A 15,069-nucleotide genomic window follows, 5' to 3' on the forward strand; every position below is an offset into this window, starting at 1 on the left:
GAAGGTGACATCTGAGCAAAGTCCTGAAGGAGGGGAGGGAGTGAACCAGGGGGATGACCGGGACAAGAGTGTTGCAGGGAGAAGGAACAGTGAGGGCAAAGGCTCTGACGTGCTTGGTGAACGGTACCCAGACCTACGTGGCTGGAGCAGAGAGAACTGACCAGAGACAGTAGGATCCGGTCAGAGTTAAGGACACTGGCTTTCACTCTGTGTGGGATGGGAAGCGATCAGAGGGTCCTGAACAGACGGCCATTCTCTGACTTATGAAATGACAACTGTTAGAATCCTCAGGACAGCTGCCGTTTATTAGCGCTGCTGTGCCAGTCACCACGGGTGCCAGCAGGGAACTCTTGCAGCAACGCTCCAAGGTAAGTGGTACCCTTGTTCCCACAGTACCGCTGAGCTACTCGAGGCAAAGCATAATCGAGGCACTTTCCCCCAAATCGCACAGTTACTCCCCACAGGATTCTTTTTCTCTTAGCCCAGCTGGGCCCTTGACGCAGCTCAGCCATCCTCGGGCCTGTTGATTCTCATCTTTTCCATGTCTCGTTCTCCGAAGAGTCAAGGATGTCTCCACCTCACTCCTCTTTCTGCCTCGTGGGTCCCACTCATAAATGTATCTGCATCCTCGACCTTGGCATCTAGGCACCCCTTCTTTCTTCGAGACCCTCCCCTGCCCGCTTCCCTGCACAGTCTGGCAGGCACAGGCCCAGCTGCAGCCACGTATGTGGGTTCTGTGTCGGGTTCACAGCGTGGAATGCGAGGGGAAGGGCTGCGAGCCCTCTAGGTCCTATCCTCTCCTTTTCTTCACAGCCACGTTTCTGAAGCACAGTACCCCCTGCCTCGCTTCCCATGGGTCTGGCCTCCTCCCTCCTCACCCCACTGAAGTGGGCCTCACTGATCCTGCCCTGGAGCTGCTAGTAGCTGGGGCTCAGGGACGCATTCACACTTTCTCCATCTGGACTGCTCCAAGGTGGGGACACTGGGGACAGCCACCTTCTCGGACCCCTCCCCACAGAGCACCCCGTCAGCCTTTCTGATGGCCCTGTCTCGGGATCCTAGACCCCTGCCCCCAACACCGGTACACTGTAAGGTCTGTTCTTGACCATCTTCTCATTCTGTGGGCATCAGCCCATGGTTCCTGTACTCATGGACATTCCAAATTGCATTTCCAGCCCCATCTTATCTCCTCCATTTTAGACTCTCCAACTGTCTACCTGCCTTTCTACCTGGATGCCCCACGGATGCCTGGACTCTTGTGACACCATCTGAGTCAACATAACCGCCTCCACCTACCTTCTCATCCTCTGCCCTCCCTCTTCCTCGCCATCCCTTCCGATCCGTTTTCCAGCCCCGTTGATTCTACCCACCTCAAAGTCTGCCGCCCCCCCCCCCTTCCCATTCTCACCGCCAATGCCCTGGCTGCTTCCGTCTGTCACTCACTCTCCCCTAGATTATTACAATGGCCTGGTTACAAGTCTTCTTATCTCCTGCTCAGTGATTCTCAGAAAGATCACCTGGGATGCTTCTTGAAAGTGCAGATTCTCAGTCCCCAGCCCCAGAGAGTCTAGTTCAGCCTGGACTCAGGATTCAGGCGTCTGCATGTTTAATAAGCCCCCCTGGGTGATCGCAATATGGGTGTCCCCAATGACTCTGTAAGAAACGACATCACTTAGCCTCTTCTTGTTCTCATCCATTCTCCACATGATTAATTACTGCAACTATTACTACCCAACATTTCTTAAACACTCACCATATCTGAAGACTGTGTTGAATCCTCCATGTGCATTTGTCCCACTAAACAACTCTTTATTTTAACTACTATCATTAGCCCCATTTTACCTTTAAGAAGATTGAGGCGCAGAGAGCTAAGTTAACTAGCCCGAGGGCACAGTCTCTCTGTGACAAAGCCCGGTTCTTGATATTACATTTCACCATCTCCTTTGCTCCCCATGGTCCGCCTGTACCGAATGACTTCAGTTCTCCAAGTACACCTTGTTGCTCTATGCCTCTGAACCTTTGTCCAGGCAGTCGCTCTCTTTCTAATGACCATCTGTATTCGTTTTCTATGGCTGTGTAACAAATTACCACAAAGTCAGCAGCTGGGCACAGTGTGGCTGGTTCTCTGTTTAGGTTCCCACAAAGCTACAGGCAAGGTGTTAGCCAGGGCTGTGTTCTCACATGGAGCTCAGGGCTCTTTTCCAAGCTCACTGGTTGTTGGTAGAATTTAATTTCTCTTCTTTCCTTGCTGGCTGTCAGCCAGGGGTTGCTCTCAGCTCCTAAAGGCTGCCCAGTTTCCTTGCCACTGGCCCCCTTCATCTCTAAAGCTAGCAAAGGAGAATCTTGCCCGTGATAAATCCTTTCCATGCTTCAAATCTCTTTTGCCAGGAAAAGCCTACTTGCTTTTCAAGGCTCACCTGATTAGGTCAGGTCCACCAAGGATAATTTCCAGATTTTAAGATCAGTTGATTTGGGACCTTAATTGCATCTGCAAAATCTCTTACCACAGCACCTAAATTGGTATTTGATTGAATAACTGGGGGAATGTGGGGGTGGGGCTCAGGGGGAGCTGAGAACTTTGGGGGCCATCTTAGAATTCTGCCTACCATACCACCTAATCTTCAAAATTTAGCTCAAGGATTTCTGCCTTCCTCAATGCCTCTAGGCACTTAGGTCCACCTCTGATTCCCCCACAGCATCCAACACACTTAAAATTTGTCCACTGTTCTAACCTCTCCATTTCCCCCCAGCTGGGCTGTGAATTTCTTGAGGGCCGGAACTAAGCCCTGGTCATCTTTGTATCCCCAGCATCTACAACAGCATCCAGCTCAATACATGCTGTATTTGCCGCCTGAGAGTGAGCCAGCTGCCCAAGCCAGGTCTCCAGGTAAGAAGAGCATTTTCATTAGAGTTGCCTAAGTTGCACGAAAAGTGCTGTTGATGGGGGCCAGAAAACGGGAAACATCAATGGTACCCGATGCTCCCAAGGCTTTTAGCGATCAGTGGGCAAGTGCCGCCTCGGAAATCCCGCGGAGAACCAGCCACTAGGTGTCACTCCCGATTCAGTAAAGAGAGCCCCGGATCTTGGAAAGCAGTTTAGGCTTTTCTAGTGAAGGGAGCTGGTTAGATGACCCCCACCCATTGTTTTCTTCTGGTTCACACTCCAAGGCATCCCCTGTTCCTCAACTCCCTCCACTGACACAATCTGGGTCTAAAAAAACGACAACAGAATCGAGAACTTCTAGGGTTAGGGCCACCTGACCATCTAATTCAGTCTCCAGATTTTGCAACCAGAGCGGAGGGCGGGGAACAGAGCCGGCTTCGGCGCCCACGTGGGTGCGAGCGCCCCTCCCAGCTTTGGGCTGCTGCCAGGAGGCACAGGTGGGCCCCGCCTCCTGGCCTAGAGGGTGTCCCGGCTGGTCCCGGGGCCTGCACCGCAGTGTGCCCCCAGGACCAGTTCCAGGGGCTTGGGGCGTTCTTAGCCTCTTTTCCGGCACGGAAAAGGCACCTGCTTCTGCGCCCCAGACCCCAGAAAGGGGAAGATGACGCGGTCACAAGAGGGTCCTAAGGGCCCGATAAGACCTGCCATTTCTGATCGTCTCAAGCAGTCTCTTTTTTCTTTGGACTTTAAAGATGAGAAGCGGGGGGAGCACTCCGGCTTCCCGGGACCTGGGCCGTCAGTACCCGCAATTAACCGCAGTCAGTCCCCCTTGAGCCTGGAAAAGTTCGGGGCTGTAAGGGCGGGAGTCGGAAAACACTTGTGAAGAACACTTCCTGGGCGAGAGTTTGAGACGCTTTTTCTTCCCCTCCACTTTTCCCCCTGGAATAAGTTAATATTTACTCTCGAGAGGTTCGGGACAGACAGGACGGACACAACGCCTGTGCGGACGCATTTTCCTTCACCCCCGGCAGAGGGCGCACCCCCTCCGCGCCCCCTCCCCGCTGGGCAAACCCACTCCCCGGTCACCCGCCCCAGGCCCGGCTTGGTCCAGGCTGGACCTCCAACCCCAGGTGCCTGCAGCCCTAACCTGGGGATAATTTCAAAGTCACTTCCGTCAGACCTTGCTTATAGCCTTTGAATATCTTGTTTCCTTTGCTCCCAGCGGACTTACTGTTCATCTTGTGAACATTAAGTGAATATTAAAATTCCTTTGCACTTCCTACAGCGCTGGGTAATCGAGAGCTTACCTGACTGGATGGAAATGGAGCTAAGGAAGCTGGCTCAGGGTCCAGACTTCTGCTAGGGCTCATCCACAGAGTGAAAAATCTTTTCTATCAATACAATACTTTCCTTTAAAATTTGCAAAGGAGATTTCCCATGTAACCCTTTTGTTTGTTAAGCTCTTTCCTCTTTGCGTGAAAAGGTGGACTGATTCATTTATTTCTCAACAAGTATTTTATTGAGTGCCTTTTGTGCTCCAGATACTGGGGTGAAGAATGCAGGCTTGGTTCCTGATTTGGGTGGAGCTAATGCTCTAGTAGGGGAGATATACTGAACAAATAATTGCAGGAAACATTAATTTGTTTTGAGAGATATGCTACAAAGGAGAAGCAGAGGCTGCTGGGAGAGGGCGCCAGCAGGGAACCAGCTGAAGCCCTCACCTGAACCTTAGACACAACTTTCCTCCTTATTCACCCTGATGCTGTCTTCCCTGCCAACTGATACAAATCATGTCTCCCACCCCTGCCCCAGAAAAGATGAGTCAGTGCCTTCAAGGCTGCACATCCCCAGGTGAGGTAATAGAGTCAGACTCTTGCTGGACTCTCCTCTTTTCTCCTTCACGCTCCTGGGCTGAGGGCCACTAGGCAAGGCATTAACTAGTTTGCATGATGAAATTTACATTACAAATTTCTCCTGAGGCCCGATGACTAACAAGGTCTGAAAACAACAATTCTGGGTACTGCCTCCTCCTTCTCCTCAGTATTTATTAAGCACCTACTAGGAATAGGGCTGGATGTTCAGCCAAGGATGCAAAAAAGCACTGGAGACAGAAGGAATACGCTAAAGGCTGAGCAGTGGTACAGACTAACAGCTCCCAGGGTTAGAGACTCTGCGAACAGCTAAAAGTGAGAGCTTTATTAGTTAGGATCAGGGCCAGTTAATTCGGTAAAAGGCTAAAAGAAGTTCAACATAACAGTGGCTTAAACAAGATAGAAAAAAGCTGATCTGTACTGTGAAAGTCTGAAGCTAGGTACTCTCGGATTGATGGGACAGCTCTGCTCCAAGAAGCTCTCAGGGACCCGGGGACTCCTTCTGTCTAATTTCCCTGCTATGCTGAACCTCCATTCCTAAGGTCATGGTCTTCTCAAGGTCCAAGACGGTTGCTCCAGTTCCAGCCATCACATCCAGCAGGAGGGGGAAAAGGATAACGAAGAGGGGCAAAGGGTGGATGGTAGATAACTTATAAAGAAGGTTCCCAGAATAAGACTCATCCACTTATAAGTTATTGGACAGAACTTAGATACATGGCCCTTATAATTGCAAGGAAGATGGGATATACAGGTTTTAGCTGGGGGAGTCAAAACTACAGATTCTGTTACTAGCAGTCTTTGCCATTGAGCCTGACTTAAGGGGTCAAATTTTAATTTTTGCCACTACGTATAAAATACCCTGACAATTCTTCTTCCTTAATATATCACAAATCCATCCTCAATGCCACAGCCCTTCGTAATTTCTCACCTTGCATTAACTCAACGGCCTCTGTCTGTTGCCAGGGTGATCAGTCCAAGATGCAAATGTGCTCATATCAGCCCTCTGCGTAAAATGCCTTGGGGATCCCTATTGCCTTGAAAGAAAATGCAAACTCCTTAGCAAGACTAAAAGCCCTGTTGTCATCTCACCCCAGTATCTTCTCTAGCCTCATCTCTCATGCCTTTTCCACATGCACCCAACAATCCAGGCGCATTAGACTACTGGCAGTTCCCAGGATGTTTCCTTACCACCCACTCAGTCTGGAATATTTTCTCCTCCATTCTTGGCAGCTGGCCAATTCCTACAGTCCTTTACTAACTTTGCTGAGGTTAACCTTCATCAGAATCTTCACCAATTTTATGTCCTACACCTCTGGTATCTTCCTGTTCTCCCTGCTACCTCAGTACACAAAGCCAGACCTATTCAAAGAACAGGATGTCGTTGCCTGGGCAACAGTGAGTACCAGCCAATGGTTGGATCACCAGCTGGATTCACAGTGCAGCTTCTGGCGGTGGACTTCTAGTTGGCACTGTTGGCCATGCCCTTTTTCTTGATAGACTCTCCCCCCTCCTTGGTCATGCCTCTCCCCTGGCCCTCTCTACCCTGTCCCCTGTTTCTTCTTATCCTGCTCACCCTGAAATGTTGATGTTTCCTAGAGATCAGTTTTTGCTCTTCTCTTGTCATTTCACATACATTCCCCAAGACTTTTGATTCCATTTCAAGACTTCAGGTGCCGCCTACACCTATGCTTCTAAATCTGTATTTCCACATACATTTTCTCTTCTGAGCTTTGGATGTGACCGTCCAACTATATACTGGACACATGGAATAGGGAGGAGCAATTCCCCATGAAGGAGGCGATGCAGCTTCACCCGCTCACCCCCACCCCCACCCCTACCCCACCCCAGGGTATTGCCCGTGCAGGGTGCACATCCCACCTAGACAGAGGCACCAGCCAAGTCTGGATGCCGGGAAGCATGCCTGTAAGCAGCAGGTGCTTGCAGATATGTGATGAATGGGACTGAGTGGAGGAGAAGGAGAAGAACTATCACCAAACTCCGTCAAAGACACTATTCAGTGTTCGGGTGGGTGGTTGGCCTGTTGAGGCCTCGTCCTGACTTGGCTGTGGTCACAGCTGGCACATTCCAGGACAGAGAAGCCATTGACACGGGTATTTACTTCAACTATCGCCACCCACTCCCATCTCACATGTATCCCAAGCTCCAGGTATGAAAAACTACTCTCCTGCCTCAGAGAGGAGCTCCATATCCCACTTGCCCGAGTCAGCTTCATTGCAAACCTGATGCCATGGTTTGGGGTCCATTGGGGTTGTGCGGAAGTGATCTCTAGGGAGTGTAAGGCCATTGATGAAAGCATCTGGGTCTGTTTCATAAGGCTTGTGTTCCTGCTGGGTAGGGGCTCGGTGGATATTTCTGTTTTTTTTAATTGAAGTATAGTGGATTTACAGTGTTGTGTTAGTTTTTGGTGTACAGCAAAGTGATTCAGTTATATATATATACACACACACATATATATAGATATATATGTGTGTATATATATATATAGTTTCTCATATTCTTTTTCATTATAGATTATTACAAGATATTGAATATAGTTCCCTGTAAATGGACATTTCTGAGACACCTCTAATAAGCTCAGGTTTGACCAAAGACCTCCCTCTGGAGAGGTGTTCTTTTCTCCTTTCTTCATTATCACAGAAGACCTCTGAGGCTGTGAGGGGGAAAGAAGGGCTGTCTGGCTCACTGGCGCTGAGAGAAATGGGACACATCATCAGAAAGATTTGCATATTGTAAAATTTAAAGGCTCTAAGGGAATACTGTGGCATGCATATATATATATGAAACAACCTAAATTTCCACTGACAGATGAATGGATAAACAAAATGTGGTATGTACCTATAGTAAAATATTATTCAGCCTTAAAAAGGAATGAAATTCTGATACATACTCCAACATGGATAAACTTTGAAGACATCACGCTAAGTAAAACAAGACAGACCCCGAAGCACAAGTATTGTACAATTCCACTTATGTGAGATATGCAGAATAGTCAAATTCATAGAGACAGAAAGTAGAATAGTGGTCACCGGGGGCTGGAGGGAGAGAGGAATGGGGGACTATTGTACAAGGTTTCAGCTGGGGATGATGGGAAAGTTCCGGAGATGCATGGAGTGCTGACAGCGTAACGATGTGAACGTACTTAATGCTACTGAGTTGTAAACTTTTAAATGGTTAAAAGGGTAAATTTTATGTTACGTGTATTTTACCACAAATGTATATATCCACAAATGTAAAAAATGTATATCTGAATCGCTTTTCAGATGTATCTTTTACTTGTCTAGCAGCCGTCAGAAATTGTAGTTGAATTGCTTTTAAAATGTCTGCTATAAAGTTGTTTACATCAGAGCGCCAGTTGGTCCCAAAACAATTTCAAGGAAAGGAGAGTGTGTGTGAATGTGTGTGTGTGTTGGAGTGGGAGAGAACCTAGGTTACAATCCAGTGAATAAAAAGAACAGGTAATGATCCTTTAAGTTGGAATTAACTACTACTTACATGTTCCTATAAATTTTGTTTACACACTTTCCTAATGGCAGGAGAAAGCTGAATCACTTTGTATGAAAAAAATAGTCCATGAAATTCAACTTTTCTTTCCAAATAAACTTTAGAAAGAATGTATATGAGGAAATAAGGAGACGCCAGTCCAGCCGGCCAGGTCAATGGAGTCAGTTCAGTGGATTCATGTGGTAACCAATGCTGCAGTCAGACTCACATCCTCTCAGGCATGTGCAACATCATTTACGTTAGCATCTTCCCGGTGCCGTATCCATCTAGCAAGCAATAAGCACTTGCTGAATTGAAGGTTTAGCGGGCTAACTTTCCCTAGAGTCAAAGCTTTAAATTAAAAAAAGAAATGCATCTGATAATAGAATTTCAGCCATGTGCCATGACAGGAAACTACTCTTCTAGTCCAAAAATGTGTCTTAAAAAAAAAAAATAGTAAAAGAGAAATAAAGTTGGAGGTCTTACAAAAAAAAAAGGTAAAACTGAGATGTTTAAAACAGGTGGCGAAGTCCCCCACATTCTAGCTGCTCTCTTCCTTCTGTATGGAGATTCTGCAGAAAATTGCAAATGTCCTATTTCACCAAATTCAAAGTCTGAGGCACAAACATACCTAACTTTGTCAGTTTTAAATGTAAAACTTTAGGTAAAAGCAGGTGTATGAGCAGCTGTCACCCAGATGGCTGTGGAAGTGAAATTCATGCATTCCAGGTATGAGCGCATGATGTGTCAGGCAGTAGGGGCAGAAAATGAAGTAAGTATAACCCCTCACATTCCTGTAAGCAGGACTGGCTACAGAATTTGGGACCTGGTGCAAAATGCAAATGCAGAGCCCATTAGAAAATGAGGGAGAATTTCAAGTTGATGACAGCAGAGCATTAAGCCAAGCCTGGGGTCCTTCTAAGTGCGGGAGTGGAGGGCGGCCAGGCTGGGTCAACCGCAGGGGCTTGGCTTGTGAAGCCAGGCGCCTGCAGAGTCAGATGCCGACATAAGGCTCCAGTCAGTCTGTGGACGACCCCGGGAGAGCAGGGTCCCAGCAACAGGGTGTCTCATTGCCACGATTATACTGCATCTCACTTTGACTTCAGCAAATCTCTTGTACCTTTTAACACACGTTTGAACACCTGCCTATGGCACAGTTCAATGAGTGTTCTTGCGCTAATATCCTCCAATTCAATCAGGTTATAATCTTGTCATATTATGAAAACTAATTTACACCTAGGATTAGGATGATGATGGGAATGATTTACACTTACTATATACTAGGCACTGGGTCAGAGCTTAACAGAAACTTTCGAATTTAATTCTCATAAATAAACTTATAAAATAGGTACTTTTGTCTCCATTTCAGAGAAGAGAAACTGAGGTTCAGAGAGATTAAGGAACTTGCTCAACGTCACACAGGTGGTCAGGGATGGAGCAGGGATTCAAACCTAACTTCAAAGCTCTTGAAATTCCCACGAAGTTGCTAGCCCCCTACCCCACCCCCTGCCTCTCCGCTTCCTAAAATCTGATGAAAAGAACAGAAATTATTCTCTAAACTAAAGAGTACAAGTTTTCTATCTTGATGCCATTTGGAAATGGGTCTTATAATTTCTGAACCCAGGATAGAAAATACTCAGGGAGATAGTACTTCAGTGCACATGATAAGAAAGTATCGACGCTAAGTCCAAATCAATTCAATTACTACTTATTGAGCAACAATTAAGTGTAAGAAGCTGTGCTGGATGCCATGGAGGACATGAGATGAACAGATGGAGAAAATGCCCTGAGAGAGAAGGTTAAGACATGCACACAGATGGACAGAGAATGGAAATAGAATATAGTGCATCCACACGGACACCTGAAGAAATTGTCTGCCTAGAAGAACAGGCTAGGCTTTTGGAAGAGGGTGGTGCTTTTGGCTTAGAACAATGGGCAGGATTCTGGGAGGAGGAGGGACCGGGGGCTGTCCAGGCAGGATGAGGGGTGCACGGTGCGTGTCTGGAGGACAGATGGAGTCTTACCCCTGAGCAGGGCTGAGTGCTGGTGGGGCGGGCACAGTGGAGGAAGCTGTCAGGGCGACTTCATGGCAGGCCTTGGACCAACACTGGGGCACCTGTACTCCCTTTAGGAAGGTGAGCCTCTGACAAGTGTTAACCGGGAGACAGATATGATTAACACTGGGCACTAGGAGATTAAAGCTGGCATCCGTGAGAGGGAGGGAGGGCGGGGGGCAAGAGCTGAGGGGGGGACCTGGGGCTAATCCAGGTGAGAAACAGCCCAGGCCTGAACTTGGGCGGGCTGAGGGGATGTTTTAAAGACTCTTTAGAAGATACTTTCTCATTAAAAAAAAAAAAAAAAAAAAATCTGTGAAGGGGAGATCACATGTAGGTAAAACACCCCTTTGTTCTTATGAAGTTTCTGGAAGCGAGACAAACTCAAGATACTATCGCTATTATTCAGCCTAAGGATATTTGTCTACAATTCTTGTTGGCTCCCGTGGGATCTGGCTCCCCTGGACTCCCCAGCAGCAGCCTGGCCTCTCAGGAATATGGCCATCGCACAAGGAGGAACCCATTGCGTTAAACCCCTGCACGTACGTGGCGTCTTCTGTAACATTCCACCCTGCTTGGGCAACAGGACAGTTTAAAATGCATAGTATTTTAAGTAAGAGATCATTTATGGTGGGTAGAAGATCAGATCAACCAAACCTGCAAGTCAAGCCTGCTTTGGAAATCTTTCATTCTTTGGGTATCAAAACAAGCTCAACGGGGCAACCCTTGGCCAGGAGCCAGGACCAGTTTCTTAAGATCCCAAGGTCCTGGGAGAAGGCATGGGAAGGGGCCTTTCCTTGGCCTCCCACGGCACGCCTTGTAACCGGAGGTCTGTCATTACGGGAGACAGCACAGGGATGCCACACGGAGCAGAAAGGAAAAAAAGCAGAGAAAAATCTGACCCATCAGTATAGCTCAAAGTAATTAAAATAATGTTTTGTTTGTGAAGTGCTAGCAGATTGGAAAATGACACGCCAATCAGGGAAGCATGTGGAGCCCAGGATGCTGTAATTCTCACCCTGCCTAATCTGCTCACACATTCTGGAGCTGTGGCGACCACAGAGCAGTGTCTGCATCGAAGGGAAGCCAAGCAGCCCATCTATTACCTCCAAGAAGGGAAAATGCAGTAAATTCAGGAAAAACACTACTTCAAAATGTCAGTGCTGCGCAATGCTTTCAGGAGAGGGGACGTGGCAAGACAGCCAGCAGGCGCCGGCTGGAGGAGCCTGACAGAGGTGACTTGGATCCATCGATGCTGATGTGTCCCAGCTAGTCAGCCAACAGTTGCAAATCTGGTCAGCTTCTTGGTGCAGAAAAGGAGACCTGGGGCGGCTGGCAGATGGAGATGGTGTGGCTAATTCCGAGGTCCAGATGGGCTTTCTTGCTCTGGGCGTCCACCAGGGCTTCTAAACCGCCTCCGGAATTCAAGGATCCTTTCTCCTTGTCTTCAGCAGTCTGTTGGAAGGAAAGCTTATTTGCCCCACTCCCTACAAAAGAGCGGACCCTTCCTCCACTCCTCCCTGGCGAATATAACTGGAGGAACAGTCCCAGCCCTTCTTTCTAGGCTTCCTGGGGAAGATGGGGAGGCGGCATGGTGCCTACCCACCTTGCTCAGCACTTCTGCCTGCCCACAGGTCCCCAGTTTTCCTCCACTCTGCCGCGGGTCCTGTATGCGATGCCCCATGGTCGTTTATCCTGTGACCAGTGCGTGGTTTCCTCTTAGTGGGAGGAGAAGATGCTTCTTTGGGCCTTGGATCCCAGCCAGGTCTTCAAACCAGCCTTCTCGGCAAGAAGGTCATCCATGTGATCTTTGATTCTTGTGTATTACTTCCCCATTGGTTCAGAATCCAGAGGGGAGGAGAAACAGGATTCATTTACACCCTTAAACCCCCAATGCTGTGGAGAAACTCAGGAAGTGAAATGCCAAGTATAAGTGTCAGTAACACTTTCCTTGTTTCCCTTGCCTTGAGTTGCTATTAAAGACCAAGGTCAGAATTTAGCACTGAGAGCACACCTATTCTCTACAAAAGCAATGTTGTGAAGGTTTAAAGGTACAAACGATTGGAATAGGAAAGCTCGGTGGACTCAAGCCAGGTTCTCTGCAGAGAACACTGCCCCCTGTGTTCTTTAGGAGGAGACAGTGCTTTGGCCCCCTGCCCCCTCCACCCATCTTCTCTTGTCTGTCACACTGCGCCACCCGTGATAGATACACTCATGGTCTGAGAAGGCCTTTACCTTTCCCAGTGTGACATAGAGCATCTGGGCCTTCTGTTTTCCTCTGATTTACTGAGCTGGCCCAAGGGCCTGTCTAGGTCACCCTCCCGTGCAGAGACGTCTGGCAGAGTCCAAACCTTTTCAGCTCTCAGCGGTGATGCGGAAAATCACAGACGCCAAGAGCTCACTTGGGAAGCCAGAGGGGACTTCTGAGGACAGTGTCTTTAATGTGGGGGTCAGAAATCACTAACCTCTCCAAGCTTTCCCCTTGTAAGTTTTCTCGTGGCGTGGCGGGGAGGGTGATTAAAATTAAGATTGAAAATGTTGCCGTGAGGTGACCTATATAAATCATGACTTTAAAAAAACTTTCTGGGACTGGCGGCTGACTTTAAGGGGATAAAAAAAAAAAATCTGTCACGGGACAGGGATCTGGCTATGGTTTTGTGGTGATTAAATTACCCCCAGGGACTAGAGTCCTTACACTCTGAGGGGCAGCCCTGGAACCAGATACATCATAGTAGAGAGGAAAGGACACAGCTTTGGGAATGAACAGACCTGGATTCAAAGCCAGTTCTGCTACTTACTAACTCAGCAAGTTACTTAACTTTTTTGAATCTCAGTTTTCGTATCTGTAAAATGGGGATAAAGTGTCTCTCCCTCAATCACTTTATGGCTAGAATTAAATAAATAACATACACAACTTCTTAGTATGGTATCTAATATATAGTAAACATTCAGTAGCTATTGATTTTTCTTATTGTTTGCATAAAAATTCTATCCCTTCTCTGTTAATACTCTTAACTAACAATTATAAGTGCTGATTATCTGCCAGGTTGCTAAGCAGTGCTCAGTGCTCCAGAATTTCTATATATCAGACTTTAAGAGGGGCTAGGGAATTTGTCTTGTGGCCGCATTTGCATATTCTTCAACAAAATATTGAGAAACACCCACCTATCACCTTTCAATAGACTCAGTTCATTTGGGGGTACTTTGTGAGGAAAGATGATAGACATTATCAAGGGGCCTAAAATTCTTTACAGATGTCATCTCAATCCATGACAAACTTAAAGTAGGAATTTACAATTGTTTTAGTTTGGGTTAACACTAGTTTTAACAAATCCCCAAATCTCTGAGTTCTAACAGGATGAAAAGCTGATTTCTCACTCACTTCAGTCTATTCTGAGTAATCCTGGGTACGCAGCCTTCTGTGTGATGTAGGAATCTAGGCTCCTTCCACCTATGCCTATGCCTTCCTCTAAGTTTTCAGAATTCTCTCCTTTCAGTAGTTGGTTGGGGAAAGAATTGGTAGGGGAATCACCTACTTCTTAACCACTCTGGTCAGGGACAGTCACTTCTGCTCACACCCCATTGGTGAGAATCGGTCACATGTGGCCACAAGGGGGACTTGGAAATGTAGGTGCTGACTGGGCAGCCACACACCTGCACTGTGGATGGGTGGCCAGCCAGCCGCCTCTGCCACAAGAACTGTCCTTATTACAGCTGGAGAGAGCAAGGCTTAGGGGGCTGAGCTAACTAGTCTAAGGGCAGAACAAACAGGGGGTTGACTGTAGACTTTGCCTTTTTAATGATTACTCCAAACTGCCTCTGACAGTGGCCACTGACTATCGGGGAAAGAAGAATAAGGCATAAGGAGAAAAGGCTTCCCTGATTCATCTCTCTTCTCTATCGGGGGGCACTCTCAGGATGGAGCTCTCGAGTCCCACACGTTCTCATTTCTGCCAGGTTTGCAGTTGAATTCCCAGGATGCCGGGAAACAGAACTGCAGAGCCCCACGGTCTCTTGTGAGAGTGTCTCATCCACCCATCTCTTCAGGGCAAGCCCATTTATTTTCACTCTGCCACACAGGTGAGTTGGTTCTACTTTTCAGGGTCTCTAGAGAAGTAGACAGATGCTTCCTCCATAACCCACTCCAGTGTTTCAGTGTTCTGTTCCTATAGTAGACGCCGGGGGACACAACCCAGCTCCCCCGTCATGGGCCAGTGCATGCATCCCATAGCTGCTGTAAGTGTTGGCTATGGGATCTCAGCTGCACCCTCCTCAAGAATTGTCCTCAGCCCACGGGGACCTCCTCACTCAGAGACACTTGGGAGATTATTGTCCCCTCACCCTCTCAGGGGTGGTCTGCCCCAGTGCCTGATTGATACTGAGGTCTAAAATTCTGGTCCTCTTGCCTTGAGGTGACACAATTCCTTGATGTTATGTAAACTCCAGAGTCCCCTTGGGGATCAGGCTGAGGCTGGACTTGAGGGGAACCCACATCTTTATCTTCTTCTCCTGCTCTAACCCACTTCCCTAAGTGCCTTACTTTCTCCTCCCGAAATCTCTCCCAGAAGACCACCAATCTCTGCTTTTAGGGAACCAGGTCGAAGACAGTGCCCAAGCAGGGAACACTTATTCTTCTAACCAGAAGCCTGCATCCTTGGAGGTCATAGCAAACAGCTGATCACTCTTTACAACTACTTTATAATTTGAAGACTTTCAAAATGCCCGCTTTTCTCCCACCTTCTTTTCTTTAGAAAGAATTCTA

At 47.7% G+C, this 15,069-nt stretch overlaps 1 long non-coding RNA gene across 1 annotated transcript; it reads left to right on the forward strand.

Moving 5' to 3' along the window:
- Positions 1-280: 280 nt before the first annotated feature.
- LOC307194509 lies at positions 281-14,362 on the forward strand. The gene is made up of 3 exons (XR_013830571.1): positions 281-368; positions 2,809-2,887; positions 14,265-14,362. It is a non-coding gene; the product is annotated as an uncharacterized lncRNA (long non-coding RNA).
- Positions 14,363-15,069: the final 707 nt, after the last annotated feature.

This window comes from Stenella coeruleoalba, assembly GCF_951394435.1.
Source record: "Stenella coeruleoalba genome assembly, chromosome: 11".
In the NCBI taxonomy this organism is placed as follows: domain Eukaryota; kingdom Metazoa; phylum Chordata; class Mammalia; order Artiodactyla; family Delphinidae; genus Stenella; species Stenella coeruleoalba.